The following is a 12658-nucleotide window of genomic DNA, read 5'->3' as shown; positions in this document are numbered from 1 at the left end:
TCTTAATTTTGTCCAGATATCTTCTTGCATTTCCTCCTCTACTGCTTATTTAATTGATTTAGTTATTAATTTTGGGTATCTCTTGTATAAGATTTGTACATGCATCTCTTGCTGTTGAAGTGAGGCATTTTTTACCATTCAAAAGGAGAAGAAAAAAGACAAACATTTTACTTTTTTTTTTCATACACTTCAATGTGATGGATAGATGAACCACACTTCGCAAGTTGTTTTTTTTTTTTTTTTTTAAATGATACTGAATTTTATTAAAACAAAAGGCTCCAAAGAGCAAGATTACGGGGGGGGTTGCCTTCCCAAACAATGAGAGATTGCTGGGAGGTTCCAAATTTAGCCAATTTATCAACAAAAGAATTGGCTGATCTAGGAATATGATTCCAAGTACAATGAATTGTGGACACAATGTCAGCAATATAATCACACTTTGCAAGTTGTTAAAATTATTTCTTTGTTGCTATTTTTTTCTGAAAGCACTGAGAAGGGAGAATTCATTAAGAAGGCCCAAGAAAGAGCAAAAATACAAGAGGAGGGGTACAAAATCTATAACCACTAGGACAAATGACCCAGCCCTAATATTTTTGCCTTCCAGGATGGAGAAGACAATTTGCCTCTTAGGATTCTTCATCAGAAAGTGCTTTCCTAAGGTTAAGATTCCAAGAGAAGCCATCAAGAAGTTTCAAGTCTTAAGTCTTTGATGGTCACAAGCGAGTTTGTTGCCACACTAGAGACATTTGGGAAAGCACTAGCAAGGCAAGCCTCCTCAAGGGAGATACATACCAAAAGCAAGTGTGGTCACCGCTTCTAACGTCGATGCCCCCATTCTCATACGACGGTCTTAATTTGTAAATGCTTTTCCAAAGGCAAATTATGCTTTTCCATGTATTATCTCTGTCATTTCCAAACTGCCATAACCATTGATGGGAGGTGGATGAAGCCCATTGTTTTGATTGTCCTAATACCATGGCCGCCTTGTGGCTACGGTTTGCAACCTCATCCTAGTTGACTAGGTGTCACCCCTCCAAAGGAACATTGGGGAGTAAGCCCAACCGATACCAAGAAAGCTTGCTATGGAAGATACTGCATTATTATCTAGGTTACTGCCGAAGAGGGTGGATTTTGAGCTGTCACCTCCATGGAAAATGTTGATTTATTATCTAGGTAGATTTTGACCTAGTCAACTATGAGTTAGAGATAAGTTGATATATTGGCAAAAGAGATCTGGTACTAGTTCCCATTGGAGTAGCAAATCGTGTCATCTGCAAATTGGATTGAAAGGGCACCAATCATTAATGCATCAGAGATCAGGAAGATAATCCTACTCTTTTGTCTAACAAAGGTGAATAAAATAGAGAGGTTTCTCCCACAATTTTGAAGGGGAGGGGGGAAAGCAAGTTTCCTTGTCTAAGGCCTTGCGAGCAAAACCCATCATAAAAAGAACCAACTAGTTCTATCGAATGGCTTCTCCATGTCAAGTTTTCAGATGACACCAGATTGCTTGCTTCTATTAAATGAGTGTAAGAGCTCATGGGCTTAAATGGCCACATCATGGATTTGCCTACCTTTGAGCTATGCAAATTGGTTGTCACCTAGAATAGAAGGGGCAGACTCAACCCAAAAAAAATCCACATTTTTTTTTTGAAATAGTGTGATTTATTTCAAAGGAAACGAAAAACAACATACAACAAACTTAAGAGGGGTCCTCCCTTAAGTTTGCAAGTTTGTCAGCAAAAGTTTGCTGATCTAGGAACATGGGACTAAAAACTAGTGATTGCATAAGTGATATAAAAAATTGAATACAATTCATTCCAGTGTCTCCATGGGGTGATGTCGAGGGGAAGCACCAACCTCCCTCAATAAGCAAAGGGCTATTAAGGTGATCCTTAAAGATGATAAGCCCTTGGAGAAGGGCAAAAACTTCCGCCGATGTAGAATTAGCAATTCCCAAGGGTCTTGAGTAAGTGATAAGAGGAGAGCCATTGGAGTCCTGGAAAATACCACCAAAGCTCCTGGCACTAGGGTTGTCGAGGGTGTTACCATCAAAATTGAGTTTGATGATGCCCAAAGGAGGAGGCTTCCATTCTATCATGGCGGGAGGTCTGGGAGGGCCGAACATGTGGACAAGAGCACACCAATTAATCCGGAGGGGAACATTTGAGAGGGAAACAAATTCCTTCCTGGGATGAAGCCAAGAGGAAATGAGCCCAATGATGCTGCTGACAGTGTCATCCACACCCCCAAATTTACAGTTGAATATTCGGTTGTTTCGCTCAAGCCAAAGGCACCATGGGGTGTGGGCGAGGCATGTGGAAAAGGAGGAGCTAGCCAATATTTGGGATTGATGTCCCCAAGATGAGTTGGCAAGTCCCAATGAGGTCAATGTGGAGAAAAACTTGAACACCAACACTCTAAAGAATGGCCATCTAGACCCACCAGGAATATGGGCAGTGGAGGAGGAGGTGGCTGACATTCTCATCTTCAATGTTGTAGAGAGGGCAAAGTCTGCATGGGCTAAGACCGCCATGCCTATGAAGATTATCTACAGTGAGGATCTTATTCAGACAAGTGGCCCATATGAAGAATCTGATTTTATGAGGGGCTAAAAACTTCCAAGTAATAGTGGCTTCATGTTCAGCGCTGTTAGAGGTCCATCACCCAATGTGAGCATAAGCCAATGAGACCAAAAAGATACCATTGTTCATTGGGAGCCAAATCATCTTATTAGAGATGTGGTTTCTTATTTTGATGGTGTTGAGATCAAACAAAAGGCGACAAACATCTGAGGCTTCATCTTCATTAAGACCACGTCTGAGATTGAGATTCCAAGCATTAGAGTCCCAAGCGTCAGCAATGGATATGTCTTGGCATAAGGTGATCGGGAGTAGAGTGTTGTGTTGTTCCTTGATGGGCCTAGCTCCGACCAATCTTTCCAAAGCTGGATTCGGCACCCATTTCCTAAAAAAGAAGCGGATTGCTGATTCAAATATAGGGAGGAGGGCGAAGAAAGATCTCCATAGCATGGACATGCTCCAAATGGCGCCTTCCCCCCAAATCCACCAATCTTCATGTCACTGAAGTTTCGAGGCGACCATGAGACTCCATAGGCTACTTGTGAAATTGTTGAGCTTTCAAAATAATTTAAGCAATAGAGTATAATTCATGTCTTTGTTAAGTCGAATGACAAGGCTACCCAAGATCAAGGCGTGCAAACTTCCTTCCAATTAACAAGGTGATATCTGAAAGTGTCGTCTAAACCCCTCCAGAGGAACCACCTCATAATGGTTTCAATACGATTGCAGATTGTGATAGGACAAGACATGAAGGATAAGTAGTAGTTTGGAAGCCTTGGAATGCAAGAACTGGGTAAAGTGAGTCTTCCGGCATTGGAGAGAAGCCTCACTTGCCAAGTGGCAAGCCGCTGCTCTGCAGGTTACAATGTTTCATACCAAAAAAAGGGATTGAATTGGGCTGCAGGGATGGGATTCTCCTTCTTCGACTGGGCAAGTTAATACTTTAGGCCTTTCTTGCGCATGTTCCATGGTGCATTTGGCTCGAGCAGAACAATCGGAGATTCAACTATAAAGCTAGCACCTTAGACAACACGGCTTCTCATGTCGTTGGCCTCATCTCGAGCTGACTTCATACAAAGAAGGATTTTGCCACTTTATTAGGGGCTTCCCTTCGGGAAAATTGGAATTTGATCGCTCATATGTCTGGCCCCAGCAGAACTCCGAGTATGGCCATCTGGGATCCTCCCCCTTGTGACTGTATTAAGCTGAATTTTGATGGTAGTGCTGTTGGATGTCCTGGGCCGGCTGGAGTAGGTGGTGTGTTCAAAGGTCACAATGGAGACCCTATTCTTTCTTATGCTGGTCTAGTGGGCATTGCCGATTCTAATACTGCTGAAGTTAGTACTCTACTGTTCGGCTTCCAAATCTTCAGGGATTGTCTCCATGGCAAGTTAATCGTTGAAGGCGACTCGAAGATGGTTATTAGTTGGTGTTCCAAAGACAACTTCCCCCCTTGGCGCCACTGGCCCATCACTGATAGCATTGCTGACATTGTATCTTCTACTCATTGTAATTGGAATCTCATTCCTAGATCAGCCAACTCTTTGGCTGATAAATTGGCAAAATTCGGAACTTCCCATCAATCTCTCATTGTTTGGGAAGGCTTCCCTCCTTTGTAAATTGCTCTTTTCAGTTTTTGTCTTAATAAAAATCAGCATTATTTAAAAAAAAAAGGGTGGCATGACTTGGTTATTGTTAAGTTGTGGAGCCTAATCAACACCTTACGCTGAGTCGGTACGCGGATTGACCTTTGCGGTAAGGTTGCCGTGGGGGTTGGAAGGGGGCAGGGAGCCCCCCTCCCAGTGGTTCGGGGGCAGCGCCCCCGAAAGGTCCACGATATGTTAACTGCTGTTTCATTAAGGGCAGTTTGGGAATTTTACTCTTGTACTGCGGTTGTACTAATTTCCTCTTTATATTTGGGGCGCTGCCATTAGGGTTTTATTATCGTGGAGAATCATCTATTGCGGCCTGAGAGAGTTTAGAGAAAACACCTGTAAGTGTTTGCGATTTTTCTTGTAAACTATTTCCTCGTCATAGTGGATTACTGCAATAGCAGAAGACAGGGCGTAGTCTCACCTTGAGGCGAACCTGTATAAATCTTTTGTTGTATTTTCATGTTCGCTTTTCCTTTCTTCCCCGATGATTATTATTTCTCTAGGTAGTTTGGAATTAGGGCGTCGAATTTCTAACAATTATGACACAGTGAGTCGTAGCATTGGCTGTCGAGTTCAGAAAAGTTGCAACTCCCGTCTGAGTGTCGGATGTCGCCAAGGTTGTCAACAGTGACTTAGATCTAGATCCAAGCTTCATCGACAATGATCTTGAGGAAAGTGCCCCTACTAGTGTCTGCTCGGGTTCATGAGGAGCTTGGCAAAATCCATTCGATGCTGTTGGGTTGTAGCGTTGTCAAGGTTCATCAGTATGCCGAAGATAGTAGTGATGGTGTTGAAAATGTGGTCTGCCAAAATTCGTAGGAAGGCCCCACACGTGGATCCATTGCCCAAAGGTACTGGTAAGAGGTGATAGTGACAATATTTTGATATTGGACATGCTAGTGTAGGAGCAAGGAGAGATGTTAAGTGCCATGGATTTATCATCGGCTGAGCGGAAATGGACAAGCCATTCGAAGCGTCCCAGGAAAGAGAGGCGGGGTCGATGTTCGAGTTGCAGTTGGGTGGTGAGCTAGTTGGCAATTGTGGGTCCATTGCAACAGGGGTTACAATCAAAGATAGAGACAATTCGGCTCGCCCAGTGCAGAGAAACCGAGGAGGAAGGTTAATTCTGGGGTGATGTGGGGGGTCATCATCTGCAGGGGCAGTAAGAGTTGGGTGGCATGGGGAGAAAAGAGGTAAAGAAAGTGAAGGCGGGGGTAGAGGTGAAGGTTGCTCTAAGTATCACGATGAGGGATGGGGGGGGTTGGGTATTTGCTTTATCAGGAGGTTGGTTGGTGGTGAGAGATCCTGTAGACAATTGAGGAAGAGGTGCCCCCCATAGTGAGATACAATATGCTCAGGGATGTAAAGACGTGCCATGATTAGATCTCCAAGGCACTAAATGATTTTGCATTCCCTCTTACCATGATATTCCATAGTAGAAGGGTAGAAGATGAAGTAGCTTGTCCCGAGCTCCTTCGCGTGTCTGTGACCCTGAACCAGAGGTTACATAGTTGAATAGTGCCCCTTGAGAGGATGATAGCGCTATTCTCAGGACGAAGATGAAGGAGTACTTGTCTTCGTTTCTTATTGTAATTTGGATGATCGTTCCTTGTTCCTGTTCCAATGCAGCCATGGTGAGTATGGTGCTTCCGTAGAACTTGAAGCCATTTCGATTAGTGATGCAATTCTTTTTTTGTTGAACAGTCGTTCAGTCACTATTGCCGTCGTCGTCTTCTTCGGTCCTCTGAACATCACTTTGGCGGGTCCTCGTCTCTAGCTCAGGTGAGCCACCCCGAGTGTTATTGTCCGAGCAAGGATGCCTAGAGTCCACTGTTTTCCCTTTGACACAATCCCAACTACTCGCTCTGATTCTGTTCTACCAGGCATCATGTCTCACCTGCCGTTGATCATTGGCTCTTGTCTTTCCTTGCTCTTCCTCTACTCTTCATCACACTCGCTCTTCCATTTTCCTCCAACGAGTTTTAATCTTGCAAAGAAAAATTTATATTATTGCATGATATTTAAAAATGTTCTTAAAAAACAAAAACTCCACACTTAGCAAAGGAGTTAGCCAAAGAATTGGCTGATCTCAAAACATGATTCATACACAAGAAAGAAAAGAAGAGATGTCCTTGACATTGTAAAGGGTATTCTAGTGGCGCCAAGGGGACTCGGAAATGGGGGAGGAGCACCAAGAGATCACCACTTTGGAGTCACCTTTAATGATGAGAAGTCCCATCGTATAGTCTCAAAAGAGAATGAGACCTTGGAGGAAGGCCATGAGTTGTGCAGAAGTAGAGTTCGAGGTTCCCAAAGACTTGAATAGGAGAAGAGGGTGGTACCATCTGGATTGTGGATAACCCCTCCAAAGGTGGCTGGTCTTGGATTGCCAAGAGCACTACTATCAAAGTTGAGCTTGAGAAAGCCCGGTGGTTGGGGGCTCAATTTATGCATGGGTGGGGTGAGGCACGGGGCGAACATCTGGGCAACAAAATGTCAATTGCTGTAGAGGGACATTTTCATGCGGAGATCTGGCTAATAATGCTAATAGCAACTTCATCTGCACTGGCAAATTTGAAGCTGAAACGATGATTGTTCCTTTCCCTCTAGAGCCCCCAAGAGATGTGGCTTAGGCAAGCTGAAAGAAGAATTTTCCCTAGGTGTGGGAGGGGGATCCTGGGGAGCTGATGACAAGTGGAGATGAAATTCCTTAAGAGTTAGAGTTAGAGGTCGATGAGGTTGAGCAACTGAGTCAAGACTCTCCAAGCAAAAGGGCAGTGAAGAAGCATGTGGGAGACACTTTCTCACCAAGGCCGCAAAGGGCAATGGATAGTGGGTCCCATATTGTCATGTTTTCGTAGGTTCTCAACAGTCAACATTTTGTTGAGAAGTGCGCTCTAAATCAAGAATCTAATCTTGGGAAGGGTTGAGAGTGCCATGCAATTGCTGCATGGTGCTGCCCTAGATCTTACACCCAACCAAAAAGGTAGAGGTCGACTGAAGCAATCACGAATTTACCACTATTGGTGTGTTTCTAGACAAGCTTGTCCTCAGGATAGCTTTGTATCGTGGTTGAGCAAAGGTCACCCAGGAGGGAGCAAACGCCATTTGCTTTGGCATCATTAAGACCTCCTCTTAGGCGAAGGTTCCAACAAGCATTGGGCCCCCACAAATCAGCCACATAAATGGATGGGTTGCGGCTAAGGCTGACAATGAGGGGTAGGGGTCTTTGAGAGGCATGGATCCTCTCCACCAATCGATCTAGAATTGCATGTGACGGCCATTCCCAACAAAGTTGCTCCCTCATGGCTGTTGCAAAAGTAGGCAGCAAAAGGAATATAGAGCGCCATATGGGAGAGTTTATGGCACGACCTCCCACTAGTCCACCATTGCGTCCCCTAGTTGAGTCTTAAAACAACCATGGGTCTCCAAATGGCATGTAGGGAGGTGTTGAACTTCCAAAGTCACTAGAGGAGGAGGGTCAGGTTGATGTTTTTGGTGAGACGGATGCCCTGACCTCCAAGAGCCTTCAGTTGGTAAACCTCCTTCCAGTTCATGAGGTGGTATTTGAAGCCGTCGTCTGCTCCCCTCCAAAGAAATCTTCTTTTGATGTGATCGAAGTGATGGCAAATGGAAATCGGACATGGGAGGAAGGAGAGGTCGTACTGTTGGGAAGCCCAACAATACCATGAATTGAGGAGAGTGAGGTGGCCTGCTTTCGATAGGAGCCTTCCTCGTGATGTTGCAAGTCTATGTTTCATCATCTTGACCAAAGGCGCCCATAAATTTTTATGAGGGCGGTTGTCGAAAAGTGGAAGTCCTAGATACGTGGTGGGCAGAGCAGCAGTGGAACATGCAACACAAGTAGCAATTGACTGAAGAGCCCCCGTGGTGGTATGGTATCCCATAATACTAGTTTTTTGCTAGTTAATTTTATGTTTAGTTGTGACTTCAAATAGCCCGAGGAGAACCTTAATTTGTTTGACTTGGTTGAGGGTGTCATCGCCAAACTAGAGATTGTCATTAGCGAACTGTAGTATGGGGACATCAAACTCCTACTACTCATCAACCGGGGAGAGCCAACCAGCAGTCTTGGCTGAGTAGGTCAAGGAGGAGAGGTCTTCAACAATAAGGTTGAAGACAAGGAGGGAGAGGGGGGGTCTCCCAGGTGGCTACCTCTGGTGCCTCGGAAGTAGCTAGTTCTATTGAGGAGAATGAAATAAGAGGCTAGGAAATGTGGCTTCTTATATAAAATTGCTAGCGCTCTTCTAATTTGATGCGATCAAGGATGTCATGCAACAATTGCCAAGTGACCTGGTCAAAAACCTTCTTGAGATAAAGCTTGATAATGATTTTAGGCCTTCTTGAACGCTTAAAGTGGTCAACGAGCTCATGTGCTGCCATAGCCGAGTCAAGGATGGATTGGCCTTTTATAAAAGCACTTTGCCCTTGGATGACAGTGGGGAGGGTGGTCTTGAGAGAATGGGCAAGGATTTCAGAAATTATCTTGTAGGGGCTGGAGACAAGACTGATGGGCCTGAAGTCTCGGGGGGTGTTCCATGACGGATTTTTTGGGGATGAGGGCAATATTGAAGGCTCTCATCGCCCGACAGGTGATCCCCTTGTGGATCATGGAGACAATATCGTCCTTGAGAGCCACTCTACATCTATGATAGAATTCCCCACTAAATCCATCTAGGCTAGGGGCATGGTGGGTTGGCATTCCCAATAAAAAATCTTCAATTTACTTAGTGGAGAAGGGGAGCTCTAGGGGTGAGGTGACACATTGAGATTTTGGATAATTGAAGTCCTTGAATGGTGGGCTGAATGAGGCGTTCTTCGGTATTTAAATATGGAAAAAACTAATAATGTTGTTTGTAATGGTGGCCCTGTCTGAGATTACTTCGTTGTTGATGCATAATGAAGTCACTTTGTCGGGCTGAAGCAACAATATGGAAAAACTTGGTATTTCCGTTTCCTTTAGCCAACCATCCCTAAACCCTAAATTCGACAAGGGAGAGGGGTCGTTGCTGTTCCATTTCATCAAGTCGAGTTATCAAGGATAAGAGCGAAGATCTTTCGTCAGCAGTAGCAGTACGGTGGTCTGAAGACCAGGCCTTGAGTTTTTGGGGGAGGTTCCACCCAAAGGCGCCGATGTGGAGGCGTTGGACCACCGACCAGAAAGGAGGCAGTCAAATTCCTTATCTAGGAGCCAAGAATTCCAAACTTGAATGGCTTGGCTCTCCATTTGCTGGCCTTGGTGTCCAGCTGAATAGGCCACTTGATTTGGACCAACGTGGTTGAGGTTGAGGACACGACTGAAATCATTCTCATATAGTCAATCACCATTAGCATGGAGGTGATCGGGCTTGGAGTATCGGTTGCGAAAATCCATTGGACTAGGTGAAGGATTTGCTACAAGTGCTAATCTCGTCGAACTCACAACTTGTAATGAAATCAGTGAAAGCCACTCATAGAGGAGGAGATGTGTGGGGTTGGAGGTGATCTCTCGTTGCAATATCGAACGACATTGAAATCACCTGTAAATAGCCAGGGGTGACTCCATTGCTATGTGAGAGATGAAAGGTCATCCCGGAAGGCTTGTCTTTCACAGAATCTTGTAGGGCCTTAGACACCGCGAGTAGGGGTGGGCACGGGTTAGTTGGGGTCGGGTTTTCTGGAACCCTAACTTGACCCTAGATCCCAACCCCGAAAGCTAAATCCAAAAAATCCCCAAAAAACTCAAAATATCAAAGCTTATCTGACCTGATCACCGTCCTTGCCTTGTCCCTGTAAACCCGATTTAAACCTGACTCATTCCCGCCCCGTCCCTGTAAACCCGACACATCCCTGCTCCATCCCTGTAACCTGACTCATCCTCAACCTGTCCCTACCGCGTTTTATATCCCCGTCTTGTCCCTGCTGGTACGGTTTGGAAAAACCCATCCCCGATCTGAAACTTGACAGGTTATTTTCTCTGCCCCGTCCCCGGTCCGTGGAGTGAAACCCGAAACTTTAACCTGAGGTTTTTGGGTTGGGTCAGGTCTGGTCGGGTTCCCCGTGAAACCCAACCCGATGCCAAGCCTACCTGTGAGGCACCAAACATTCCTGGAGCAACGATCACAAAGAGTGAGGGTGATGGAAAATGAATCATGTTTAGTGTCAAGGACATCAATTAGGTTGGAGTCCCAAAGAATTAACATACCCCCAAGTGTTCCATTGCATTCTGCACTATCCAGTTGAGGGAGGTGCAGCTCCAGAGGTCATGCGCAATCGAGTTGCTCATAGATTGAGCTTGGGCTCTTGGAGGATGACATTGGTGGATCTGTTGGAGGCTAGAAGATTTCTGATTGTGGCCTTCTTCCATTGGGACCAACTTCATGGACATTTCATGAGGAGATGATCACTTCTTTTTGGGTTTGTTTTTGGTGACCTCTTTGTCGTAAGCGTCTCCAAGTAACTTGCCTTTGTAGATGATCCCCATAATCTCAGCCAACTCCATCATTTGGCGCTCAGTATCATCATCATACTTATGTTTTTCAGATTGAAGTTCAACCACAAGGTTGTGGTATCTTTCATCTGGTGGCGGGAAAAGAAAGTCAGATGTGGCGTCGACTTGGAATTGGTTGGGGTTGCTAGACTCCCCATGGAGGTGTTAGGAATTAGACATCCTAATTCAATACTATTGAGAGCAATAATAATTACAAAGGAAGAAATAATCAAGCACGAATACACAATGTGTATATAGGTTCGCCTCAAGGTGGGATTACGTTCTGTCCTTCCGTTGCTGCAATCATTCACTATGATGAAGAAGTTTACACGAGAAAATCGCACTCCCTATACTTTTCTCCAACCTCTCTCACTACCTCATGATCATCAATAACCCTAATGACGGTGCCCCCCAAATATTAAGAAAAAACTAGGGCAATCGAAATACAAGTGTGAAATCCCAAAATTACCCTTAATGAAACAACAATCAATATATCGTGGAGTGATCCGCGTGCTGACTCTACGTAAGGCGTTAATTAGACTCCACAACTTAATAGGAGGAACCTTATTTGAACTCCTTTTCCTTTCTTCTGGTGGGTAGCAAGGAGAGGGGGAGAGGCATTTTCTTGGTAGTCCGAGTAGGCGGCCACTGCTGCACTTTGGTTAGGAAACTTAGTTTTTGTGGTAGTGGCGGATTCAGAATGAGAGTGTGGATTAGAGTGTAAATTAGAAAGGTGGCTGAGGTGGGGTGGTGAAGATGGGAGGTCTTCCATACCTGAAGTGGGAAGGCCGAGAGGGCTATGGCAGGGAGCTTGGGCATTCTTTGGGTTAGACAGGGAAAAGGTTGGAGAGATGGTAGTGTGTGTAGTGGTACGGTGGACTTGCTAGGTGTCCAAAGAAACATTAATTGGGTTGGCAGGGAGTTTGAAGCATTGATGGGAGAGTGACTTCTCATGCGACTCTTGATCAGAGTATGCATCGATGGTTGGCTGGGTGGCTGGGCATTGGAATCTTGGTCAGGTGAGCACCAGCTTTTGTTTGGTTGACTGTCTGGGAAGATAAGACCGCCATTAAGTTCTGACCCACCATTGGGTTGGGGGACTGGGAAAGTCAGCAGTAGCAGTGTAAGGTGGTTGAGGGGCTTGCAAGGTATGTCACAATTTTTGGAAGTTGGCGTGAGGGGTCATTGCTGGCTGGTCTGATGAGTGCCTGTCAGCATGGTCAGAAGGTTAGGTGGTGATAGGGGTACGGATGGGAAGATAGTGACTTGAATTCGAATTTGAGTGAAAAGTAGGGAGGGAATTGGGCGAGTCACTGGTTTCCGAGTCATGTGAATCAGGGTTAACTTGGTGGTTGGTTGGCAGAGTTGAGCTGCTCAGTCGGACTCCGACTTGTCGTTTTGGAAGATCAGGAGCATTGGCTGGACTCCAGCCAGAGCTGAAGTCCGTAAATGTAATCCTGATCCAGAAGAAGAGATCGCCCATGGTGATTTTGAGAAGGTTGTGCCCAATCTAGTGTTGGGCATAATGTAGACTCTGCTAAGTCCATTCTTGCCATGATAGACGTATTCTAATCTTGATTGATCACCTTTCTGAAGACAGTTGTGTTGGTATTAATTACCTGACCGTGCCATAGTTCAGCTGGGAGTTCCCAGATGGAGACCAGGAATCTCACTTCCAATTTCTTTTCCTTCTGCTTGGGACTGCCTCTTGGTGGATCCCTTTATCGGGCCTGTGATTGCCTTCTCACACTTTCCCCTCCTCTTGCTCTTCCCCACACACAGCTCTTCATCTTATCTCCAACTGGACCGCCAAAATGGAACTCCACTTTTCAATCCCAGTTATTGTTGAAGGCACTAACTGCATAAGGAAGCACATTTTCAAACCAAACTGCTTGATATTAGACTACTTATATGTATAGAATTAGCTGGGT

At 45.1% G+C, this 12658-nt stretch overlaps 1 protein-coding gene across 1 annotated transcript in view; it reads left to right on the top strand.

Annotated features, from left to right (window-relative positions):
* The window catches only part of LOC137945749 (splicing factor SF3a60 homolog), a 70303-nt gene that overhangs the window by 13210 nt on the left and 44435 nt on the right, over positions 1-12658 (top strand). The window lies entirely within an intron of this gene.

The sequence above is a fragment of the Aristolochia californica genome, unplaced genomic scaffold, assembly GCF_029961685.1.
Source record: "Aristolochia californica isolate CCGP_79_NKW_82.1479 unplaced genomic scaffold, dmAriCali1.0.hap1 SCAF_12, whole genome shotgun sequence".
NCBI classification, from domain to species: domain Eukaryota; kingdom Viridiplantae; phylum Streptophyta; class Magnoliopsida; order Piperales; family Aristolochiaceae; genus Aristolochia; species Aristolochia californica.
Note: the sequence above shows the minus strand (reverse complement) of the source record. Positions and strands in the feature narration are given on the sequence as shown.